Source organism: Hylobates moloch, unplaced genomic scaffold (assembly GCF_009828535.3).
Source record: "Hylobates moloch isolate HMO894 unplaced genomic scaffold, HMol_V3 SCAFFOLD_10, whole genome shotgun sequence".
NCBI lineage: Eukaryota > Metazoa > Chordata > Mammalia > Primates > Hylobatidae > Hylobates > Hylobates moloch.
In genome coordinates, this window is record NW_026652285.1 from 93,456,266 (window position 1) to 93,467,495 (window position 11,230).

Genomic DNA, 11,230 nt, shown 5'->3' on the forward strand with positions numbered 1-11,230 from the left:
TGGGTGTGGAGAAAGACATACAAATGGCCGGGCGCGATGTCTCACACCTGTAATCCCAGCACTTTGGGAGGCCGAGGCAGGAAGATCATCTGAGGTCAGGAGTTCCAGACCAGCCTGGCCAAAGTGGTGAAACCCTGTCTCTATTAAAAATACAAAAAAATTAGCCGGGCATGGTGGCAGACACCTGTAATCCCAGCTACTCAGGAGGCTGAGGCAGGAGAACCACTTGAATCCGGGAGGCACAGGTTGCAGTGAGCCGAGATCATGCCATTGCACTCCAGCCTGGGCAACAAGAGCAAAACTCTGTCTCCAAAACAAACAAACAAACAAAAGACATACAAATAATTCAAGTATAATTTGAAAAATTAGAAGCATTTATTCAACAAATGCTTATTCAGAGCCTACTATGTACCAGGCACTGTAAAAGAAAATGCCAGAAAATCAGTCCCATGGAACTAAAGTGTTGATGGGGGTATATAAAAAGAGATGTGGCCAAACCAGGAAGGGTCAATTCATTTTACCCCAGGGATAAGAAATGGGGAAGGTAGCATTTGAGCTGGGCTTAAAAGGAGAAGTAGAATTTTGACAGTTGGAGTAGGTAGAAAAAGGGCATTATATGTTCAGAAACCAGCGTGAGCTAAGGTATAGGGGAGTGATGGTTCAAGGACACGCTTGGGGAGCTGGGAGAAGACTCCTGTGGCCAGTGGTGGATTATGAGTTTGGGAAGGTGGACAGTGGCAGGAAATGAAGCTGGAGGGGCTCCAGGAGGCAGATTTCAAAAGAACTTGAATGCCACATATGATGGAGACATTTACTGTTCACTAAGTATCTATCTACCTACTTTCCACATTTCCTAGTCTTTTTGCAGTTGGAGGAACCACATGACTAGTTTCACCAGTGGGCTATTGGCAAAAGCCACACGTTAGTTCTGGGCTAAAGCATAAAAGAGTGAGTGTGAGCTCTCCCTTAGCTTTCCTGCCTTGCTGTAATGAACACGGCAGCCACGTCTTCCAAGTGCAACTTCAATATGGTGGCTCCTGCATCAGTCTGGGGTCCATGAGTGATTATGTGGAGCACATGCATTGGATATGTGTCATGAGCAAGAAATAAACTTTTGCTGTATTAAGACACTAGGATGTTGGGGGGCCAATTTGTTACTATAATATAACCTAACTTTTCCTGACTGATACACCAGGGTAAGAAATTCAGAATTTACCCTGGAGGTGGAGAGTAGCTTGTCTTAGTCAGTTTGGGGGGCTATAGGAAAATACCATGAATTGAATGGCTTATAAACAAAATACATTTATTTCTCACAGTTCTAGAGGCTGGAAGTCTAAGATCAGGGTGCCAGCATAGTTGGGCTCTGATGAGAGCCCTCTTCTGGGTTGCAGACTACCAGCTTCTCATTGTGCCTCACGCAGTGGGAAGAGAGCTAGCTGGGTCGTTAGCCTCTTCTTATAAGGGCACTAATCCCATTCATGAGGGCTCCACTCTCATAACTGAATTACCTCCCAAAGGCCCCATTTCCAAATAGCATCACATTGGGTTTAGAATGTCAGCCTACAAATTTTGGTGGTCACAAGCTTCCAGTCCATTGCATAACCCTTGACAGGTTTTAAGCAGGTGAGTAACGTTGTCAGATTTGCCAGACAACTGCCATCCAGATTGTCCCTATCCATTTGTAACAGTGGTGACATTAGCCATTGTCTCCTCTCAGGAAGGTTTGAGCTTGTTCAGTTCAGCTCCCGTATTTCTTGTTATCTTTCCCTTACCAAGTTCAGAGGCCCAGAGCTTTCTTGTCACCACTGCTCTGGGCCCAGAGCCCCATTCCCTGCTATGAGCTTATAGGTTTTGTCCTGCAGTATTATGTAGGTATCAGCAACCTGGAGTCGTGGGACAGGTTCATCTTGAAGTTATATGGTATGAGTGGGCATCTCTCCAGCTTGGCAGGCATCAGTGTGTTCACTGCTAATGGAGTGACATATTTACCAGCTGCCCACAGTGGAACAAAGTGCGTAGATGAATTTGGTGCAGGAACAGGCAGTTCTCTCTCTATTTGGTGCAGGAACTGGCGGTTCTCTCTCTGGTTATGGCTGAGAGATCTGTGACAATGACTCAAGTCTCATCCTGCTCCTTGTTGCTCAAACAATGTCCGTTGAAGCCCTTCTTTGCTGGTTCCATTCACCTGTCTCCACTGAGCTTCAAGTCCTCTTCCTTTTTGGTAAACTACCCTACATCAGCTCCCAGGCTGGCAGGGCTCTTGGGGTGACCCTCCCTTCACTTTCTCCTTCTTCTCCTTTCCTCTGGTCTCCTACTGTTTTGAGAAAATCCTTCTTTCTCCTTTTTTGGCTTCCTCAATAGTACTTCCTTCTTTCTCTCTACCAGTTCCTCTGTTCTCTCGTTCTTTAGCAGAAGACTTGATGACCTATTAAATCTAGAGTCTGGATCATCAGCAATTAAAACAAGCCAAAAAAGAAAAAAGATAATTTCCTTTTCCTTAAGTGGTCAGGAGTGCTCAGCCTTCAAACTGCATAATACAGTTGAGGCAAAAATTGTGGCAGGTAGGCAAAGAAAGGGAAGCAACTACAAAACAGCTCAGCTTTGATCCTAACACAGTTTTAGCCTCCACAGCCTGCTACGTGCGTAATAGCAAGACTTGGCTTCCGGTGAAACAAGATCACCTGCTCTAAATTCCTTCGGCTTTATACCATTTACAGAGTCTCCCGGTCCTGGGTTTCATTCTTATTTAGATGTAAGTTCTTTCTCTTCCCTTTTCTCTCTCCCAAGTTCCTGCTCCCTCAAACTCCTGTCTCCGGGGTCTACCACACAGGAGGAATTATTTAAAAGCAGAGCCTCTTTATCTAAAGAGGTCATACTTCTCTTTAGGATGATTTTAACCTTTCTTCTCCAGACCAGGCTCTGGTCTTTGGCTTTGTACAAACAAAAGACCTTTAGAAAGATTTTTCTCTCCCCTAAAAGAGCAATTTTCTCCCAAAGATGAATTCTTCTGCTAGCCCTTTTAGCAATGAGCACACATAGCAATATGTTTGTGTCTCCACCACTGTTTTATTTCTAATATTATTATTATTATTTTGAATAGCTAATACATATATCTAGTTTAAAATTCAAAAGCAACAAAAGGATATACACAGAAAAATCTCCTTTTGCCCCGCCTACCAGCTACCTAGTATTCTCCCCAGGGGTGACCAGTGTTACCAGTTTCTTATATACCTTTACAAAAGTATTTTACGTAAGTTCAAGCAAATACATATATCTTCATTTATTTATTTGTTTATTTGTTTGTTTGTTTATTTATTTATTTTGAGATAGAGTCTCTCTGTCGCCCAGGCTGGAGTGCAGTGGCGTGATCTCGGCTCACTGCAAGCTCCGCCTCCTGGGTTCACACCATTCTCCTGCCTCAGCTTCCTGAGTAGCTGGGACTCAGGCACCCGCCACCATGCCCGGCTAATTTTTTGTATTTTTAGTAGAGACAGGGTTTCACCGTATTAGCCAGGATGGTCTCCATCTCCAGACTTTGTGATCTGCCTGCCTCGGCCTCCCAAAGTGCTGGGATTACAGGCGTGAGTCACCATGCCCAGCCATTTATTTGTTTTTGAGACAGGGTCTCGCTGTGTCACCCAGTCTAGAGTGCAGTGGCACAACAGTCACTGCATCCTCAACTTCCTGGGCTCGAGTGATCCTTCCACCTAGTCCCTGAGTATCTAGGAGTAGGTGTGTGCCACCATGCCTGGCTAATTTTTGTAATTTTTATAGAGACGGGATATCACTGTGTTTCCCAGGCTGGTCTCAAACTCCTGGCCTCAAGTGGTCCTCCCGCCTCAGTCTCCCAAAGTGCTGAGATTACGGGCATAAGACACCATGCTAGCTCATGTATCTATTCTTTCCCCTCTTTATTTTTAACACATATGCTGATATTCCATACACACAAAAATATAGATATAGCTTGAGAATGCCCCCATTTTACTATATAAGGACTTCCCCATTCTTTGTTTATAATGGAATAGCATTCTACTGTATGCATGTATTATGATTTATTTAAATACATTTATTTATTTAAATAATCCTCTTTTGGTGAACCTTTAGGTGATTTCTGTTATTTTGCTATTGCAAGCAATGCTTAATAACTTGTAAATATGCCATTTTGCCCATTTGAGTACATCTGTAGGAAAAATTCCTGGGGGTGGAACTGCTGGATCATAGAGAATAGCTGTTCCAATTGTCCTTTTTCATCTTGCATCAATTTACACTCTAACTAGATATCAAGAAATTCTGTTTTCCCACACAGTGCTTTACATGATTTCTAGAAAAATCCTTCTGGGGTCATGAGGGAATTGTTTGGAGGGAGAGGACTTAGAGATACCTATGAGAGAAATGGTGAGTTCTCGGTAAAGTGGGGCTGGGGGAGATCTACTCTCTTCAGGGGTCAAAGGAGCCTTTTTAGAGGAAGATATTTTGAATTAGGTCTTAAGAAATCAAGAACTCACTAAGCAAAAGCGGGAGGGGAAGGCTATGTGCCTGTGCTGGCTCTTCTTGGGAGTTTAATCTGTTTAATCTGAAGATATTTTCTTTTTTTGAGAAGAAAAACATTGTGTGCCTGAGGATATACCTTGCAGAAATTACCTATAGGAGTAAGGAGCCAAAAGAAAACGTGATGTATATATGCACTTGAATATTATTTAGCCATTAAAAAGAATGAAATTTTGTCATTTGCAGCAACATGGGTGGAACTGAAATTCATGTTAAGTGAAATAAGCCAGGCACAGAAAGACAAATATTACATGTTCCCACTCATCTGCGAGAGTGAAAACCATGGGTCTCGAGGATGTAGAAAGTAGACTTGTGGCTGGGGAGGGTAAGGAGGAAGAGAGGATGAAGAGAAGTTGGCTGAAGGCTCCAAAAATGCAGTCAGATAAAAGAAATAAGTTCTAGGCTGGGCTCGGTGGCTCATGCCTGTAATCCTAGCACTTTGGGAGGCTGAGGCAGGTGGATCACCTGAGGTCAGGAGTTCGAGACCAGCCTGGCCAACATGGTGAAACCCCATCTCTACTAAAAATACAACAACAACAAAAAAATTAGCTGGCCGTGGTGGCGGACGTCTGTAGTCCCAGCTACTCAGGAGGCTGAGACAGGAGAATTGCTTGAACCCAGAAGGTAGAGGCTGCAGTGAGCCGAGATCGTGCCACTGCACTCCAGCCTGGGCAAAACAGAACAAGACTCCATCTCAAAAAAAGAAAAAAAAAAGGAATAAGTTCTAGAATTTGATAGTACAGTAAATTATAATTAACAATAATTTATTGCATATTTCAAAATAGCTAGAACAGAAGATTTGTAATGTTCCCAACACAAAAAAGATAAATGTTTGAGGCAATAGAGATCCAAATTACCCCGATTCAATCATTACACATTGTATACGCATGTGTCAAAATATCATATGTACCCCAAAATATGTACAACTATTATTTCTCAATTAAAAAAAGAGTAAGAAACAGGAAATCATTTGATAAAGGTCACGTAATCATTATATATATACTCTATGGAAAAGAAAAGTATGATAATTAATAGTAACTATAATAATAGTAGCTATAATTTATTAAGAGCTACCATGTGTCAGGCATTAGGTTAAATATTACACATACATTTTAAAAAGCCCATTTAATCCACATACCAATTCACTGCATAAGGCACTATAATTTCCAGTTTGCAAATGAGAAAATCGGGAATCAAAGATGATAACTTCCCAAAGTTAACCTAACGAGGAATTTTCAGAGCCAGGCTTCCAAAAAGGTATGTGACACCTGAAAGCCTGTACTCTCACTTGCTAGAATAACCCCTTCCATTAGCTCATTGAACTCTCAAGAATTCTTGGGGAGGTTCCCTGGAGATGAAGTGATTGCAGGTGAGAAAACTGAGGCTCAGCCAGATGTGGTGGCTCCCGTCTGTAATCCCAGCACTTTGAGAGGCCAAGGCAGGCAGATCACTTGAGGTCAGGAGTTCGAGACCAGCCTAGCCAACATGGCGAAACCCCATCTCTACTAAAGATAGAAAAATTAGGTGGGGATGTTGGTGTGCACCTGTAATCTCAGCTACTCAGGAGGCTGAGGCAGGAGAATCACTTGAACCTGGGAGGTAGAAGTTACAGTGAGCCAGGATTGCATCACTGCACTCTAGCCTGGGTAACAGAGTGAGACCCTGTCTTAAAACAAAACAAAAAAATGAAACTAAACAAAAACCCAGAGGCTCAGGAGGTTAAATGACTTGTTCAGAAAAAGTATAAAGAACATATTGCAACATGGAAAAATGTTTGCTTAATCATGTAAGGAGGAAAAAATGATTGTCTATAATTGCTTAAATGTGATGATCACAACTATGTAAAAATAGAAACATCTGTGGGTGTGCTGACTACCCATCCGGAGTATTCTAGGGCAGTCCTCAGTTTACAGTGTCAGACTGTTGTCAATCCTATATCTGGTGCTATGCTCTGATTTCAGGGAACTTGGGGAAATATGGCTACTTTACTTAAAGATAAAGACCATCTTGAATGAGAGGCTGAGGCAGGCGGATTACTTGAGGCCAGGAGTTCAAGGCCGAGGCCATCCTGGCCAACATGGTGAAACCCTGTCTCTACTAAAAATACAAATATTAGCTGGGCATGGTGGCGTGTGCCTGTAACCCCAGCTACTCGGGAGGCTGAGGCATGAGAATTGCTTGAACCCAGGAGGAGGAGGTTGCAGTGAGTCGGGATTGCACTACTGCACTCCAGCCTGGGCTACAGAGTGAGACTCCTTATCAAAAAAAAAAAAAAAAAAAAAGACTATATTGAAGATATTTAAGTAGTTACTGATTTTTTTTAAATATGAAACTTGGAAAGACTAAGGGGTGGTATCTGATACAAATCTAGGAGATTGCAGAAGCAGACATTTTGAGAAGGTGTCTTAGCCTTACTAATTAACGTTACTAATTAGTGTTATAAATTGTTATCAGCACCTTGCCTACTCATTAAAAGGCTACTCCAGTTATTGGATTTCTGTGGTGATTGTTTTTTAAAGGTTAGCCTTGACCAATTCTAAGTTTTTTTTTTTTTTCCCAGCAGCATAAGTGAGCAGAATCAAGAGAAGAGACTGATATTTATTTCAAATAGTAAAAATAAAAAATATCAATTAGTTTCTTCAGAAAGATTACTTGGAATGTCTTTATTTGATCATCTGTTCATCCTGCCTTCATGTTAATTCATCTCTTTATTCATTTCATTCATCCATTCATTCATTCAACATTTACTAGTTTCTTAATGTATACCAACTTCTGTGTTGGGCACTGGGAGCATAATGGTGAACAAGACTTGGTCCCTGCCCATGAGGGATTCACTGATAGAGCTAGAAACATAAACAGGTAAGTATAACACAGTGTGATAAGTGTCATTGCAATTCATTCAATTCAGTGTGTATTGAGGGTCTGATCTGTCCAGGGTGCTGTGCTGGGCATTTTCACAGGAAGCAGTGATTGAGATAGCTGGCCCTGCCCTCGGGGAGCTTGAAGTCTAGTGTGGGAGACGGTAAACAACCCAGTAATGAAATATTACAAATAACCATCACTTACAAGGGAATTAAGCAGAGTTCTGGAGTGGAGAATAACAAGATGGGGGAGCCTATTTCAGCACAATGGTCCAGGAAGTACTATGATGGAGGCATGTGCAAGGAACTATGGAACCATGGAGGGGCTGCTAACGTAATACACCCTAGAGGAGACAGGGAAGGCTTTGCAAGGAGGGTCCTCTAAAACTGAGCCTGAAAAAATAAAGGGGAGTTAAACAGGGGGAAAGTGTCAGGACAGGCAGTCCCAAGAAAGAGAGCTGGGTTGCCAAGGTTTGAAGGTTTTGGGGTGATACAAAGCATGAGCTGCCAGGAACCAGCAGGATTCTGTGGCATAGGGGCATGGGGTTCAGGTGGGAAGGGGATGAGATGAGGCTGGAGGGATAAAGCAAGGCCAGATCATGTGTGGCCACCGATGCCAGGCTAAAGCAGCTCAGAGCTTGTCTGGATTAGTGATAAAACGTAGAGCTTACCAGCCCATGACTGTTGGCACTGGGGATTCCCAGAGCCTTTCATGGGTCTCATAAAGCCAGACTGCATCTGCCGTATTAATATTTTATGCCATGATCAAGTAGTATACTTTAAAAGAGAGATCACAGCTTGCTGCTGAAGATTTAACTGCTTTTCTTTTTCAGCTCTAGGGAAAAACAGGCTTGAAAGTCTTTCTGGGGTACTTCACCTTAAACTGTTTAAAGGCTCCTCCCCCATCCCTACAGGGGGACATGTAGGACATCTGGAGACAAGAAAGAGGGACAGGTATACAAACAAATTTGATATAAGATTTCTAGCCAGCTAAGACTTTGGAGAATGGCTGTGTGAGAAGCTGAGCATGAGTCTGGACTAAGCACAGAGGAAGCTGGACAGCTCCCTGAGACCCGGGGGGCTCACCTAGGGACCTGGATCTGCAGGGTCATCTGGCTAAGGTCAAAGTCAAAGCAGCAAGACTGCTCCAGGGAGAAAGCAAAACTCTAGACTGCCTGCTTGGTGTGACGGGCTGAACCCCTTCGCGCTGGGATTGCCTCAGTCTCAGAATTTGGGGAGCATTCAGGAGGAGAGGAAATCTCCATCGGGGAAATGTGCTTCTTGCTCATTAGGTATTGGTTGCTCAAGTTGGAGGTTTTGGTTTGAGAAAAAATGAAATGAAGTGATTGCATTTGCACTGTGCATTTTTGAAGACATTCTTATAAATTGCAGATGTAAAGTAAGACAACCTAGAGTGACTTGATCTAAGAGCTAACGTTTTGAAAGGCAATTGAATGGATCTTATGAGACAAATGCTGTCTGGTTCTCCCTGGGACAGGAAACCTGTGCTGGGGCTAGTGCAGCACAACCAGGGGCTGGAAAAGCTCCTGGTTTTATAAGCCAGGTATAATCTCTCTTGGAGGTACTTTGTTCTATTGTCCCAGTTTGTCGATGACACAAGGGAGACTCAGAGGAGTGGATGACTTGCCCAGGGTCATTTGCAAGGTAGAGGAGACATGGGGTGGAACTCAGATGTTCTACTTCCTGGGCAAAGCTATTAGAACTTCACAGCAAAGTCTACTACTGCTGACAACAGTGATGAGAGAGGAGAAAAACCAGGAAAAAGAAACAGAAGCGCAAAAGAACAGGGAGAAGGGAATTTAGGAAGGAGAAAGTGGAAGGGGAGGAGGAGAAAGGAGGGAGATCAACTTTGGACTAAAACTTTAATCCAATCATCAGTTTTTTTTTGTTTGTTTGTTTTAAGTTTCTCTAAATTCCTAAGAAGGTAATGCATTGCTGGCCCGATTGTGTTTCAACTCCAAGAAACAGCACAACATTTGAAAAGCCCATTGTTTGGTGTTGTGATAATATAACTCTCTGTAAATGGTGCAGTCCACTGTACAAAGTACTGCCCCCTCCCATCCCACTGGTGACCTGCAGGGACAGCTGAATGCCTTCTGGTCCGCTGAGCCCAGAAGAGTGGGGCTGGGCTTTCAGAAACAGCTGGGCTGATTCATCTATAACAAAAGCCAGCTCTTCCTGCTAAATCCCTGGCAGGCATGGGCTGTTAGGGCTGTGGGCCCCTGTGCCCCTCCACAGGAAACGTCTTGATTTTGCTCCAATAGTGTCAGTCTCCTGTGTGAGCCTGCGACAGCTTCCTCCTGCCCAGTGCCTTCATTCAGCCCGGCATGCTCCCAGCCCCACATGAAAGGCAGTGGCTTTGGAGCAAAACCTGGGTTCCAGTCCCAGCTCTGCCATTCCCTAGTTGTGAAATGTAAATAAGAGATTTCACCGTGCTGTGCCTCAGTTTCTCGATCTATGAACTGGGAGTGAGAGTAGTTCCAATCTGAGAAATTTGTTGTCAGCTTTGGAGGAGATAATGCCCAGAGCAGGCACCCATGGACACGGTTTCCTCCCGTTTTTTATAAGACCCATCCATCTTGCCATCTGGCTTGGTCTCCCATAACTCAGTGGATGTACCCTGTATCCCTGACACACTGGCTCAAGCTCATTCACCTTAAACACCTCCAACCCGTACCGAGGGGGTTCCCATGATGACACCAGCCACTGTTGACAGAGCCCTTTCTATGCCTCAGGCCTTGACATAGAGAATTGATTTAATTTCCCTGTAATTCTTTGAGTGGATATTATTACCAGAGGAAGAAACCAAGGCTCAGAGAGGTTGAGTAACTCAGGGTGTCCTGTCCTTCAAGGCCTCTGAGTACAAAAATAGCACCATCACCAAGATTTTTTTGGTGTGGGTGTGTTTAAGAGATTTTATGAATTGCTTTTTGTTTCTAAATCACAGCAGTTCACAATCTTTCTGAAAGTAGTTCCACATTTCTTGAACAGCTCCAAATACCTTCCATACAAAGAAACAACGAGTTGTAGCCAACCATTATATGAAGTGTACAGAGAGGGGCCTAACATCAGACCCTAACATTGTCGAGATGAAATTAAATAATTCTTGATCCTGAGTAGGGAGCATGGAAAAGACCTTACCTTTCCCTTGGCCACCTTTCACTCTGGCTGTAGAAAGAATCTGGGCTTTGGAGACAGACCTGGATTCAAATCCCAGCTCTACCACTCACCTAGCTGTGGAAGCTTAAGCAGATTACTTATCCTTTTTGAGCCTATTTATTTTATTTGTAAAATTGGAGATAAGAATACCTAACTTAGAGGGTAATTGTCAAGCTTAATTGAAATAATAAAGTGACCAGCATAGAGTAAGCACTCAGAATGTGGCAGTTATAATTATGCTTTTAGTTATTATTATGCATGCCACTGTCATAGGGCCAGCTCTGTTAAGCTGTGGAGGAAGAACCTCCAGGCAGTTTTGCTCTTTCCTGAAAAATCTAACCTGGGAGGCTGGCTAGCTGGGAAATCCTCTGCTGTGTAACAGTGAGGTCACTGATGCTTATGCTGTTTAGCATCTTACTGGCATTTATTGGGCATAATTACAGAATCATAGCTGCTAGGATTCCAAGTCTTAGGGCTGAGCTGGCAGTGCTTATATGGAACACACAGTTTTAAGTTCTCATTAAAATAGTGGGACAAACATATTCCTGCCTGGGGCATTCAGAACATGTCTAGATTAATGGCTCTTGAAATTCAGAGAGCAACCCTCTCTTGAGTCCTGCCGTAGTTTCCCCAATCACTCT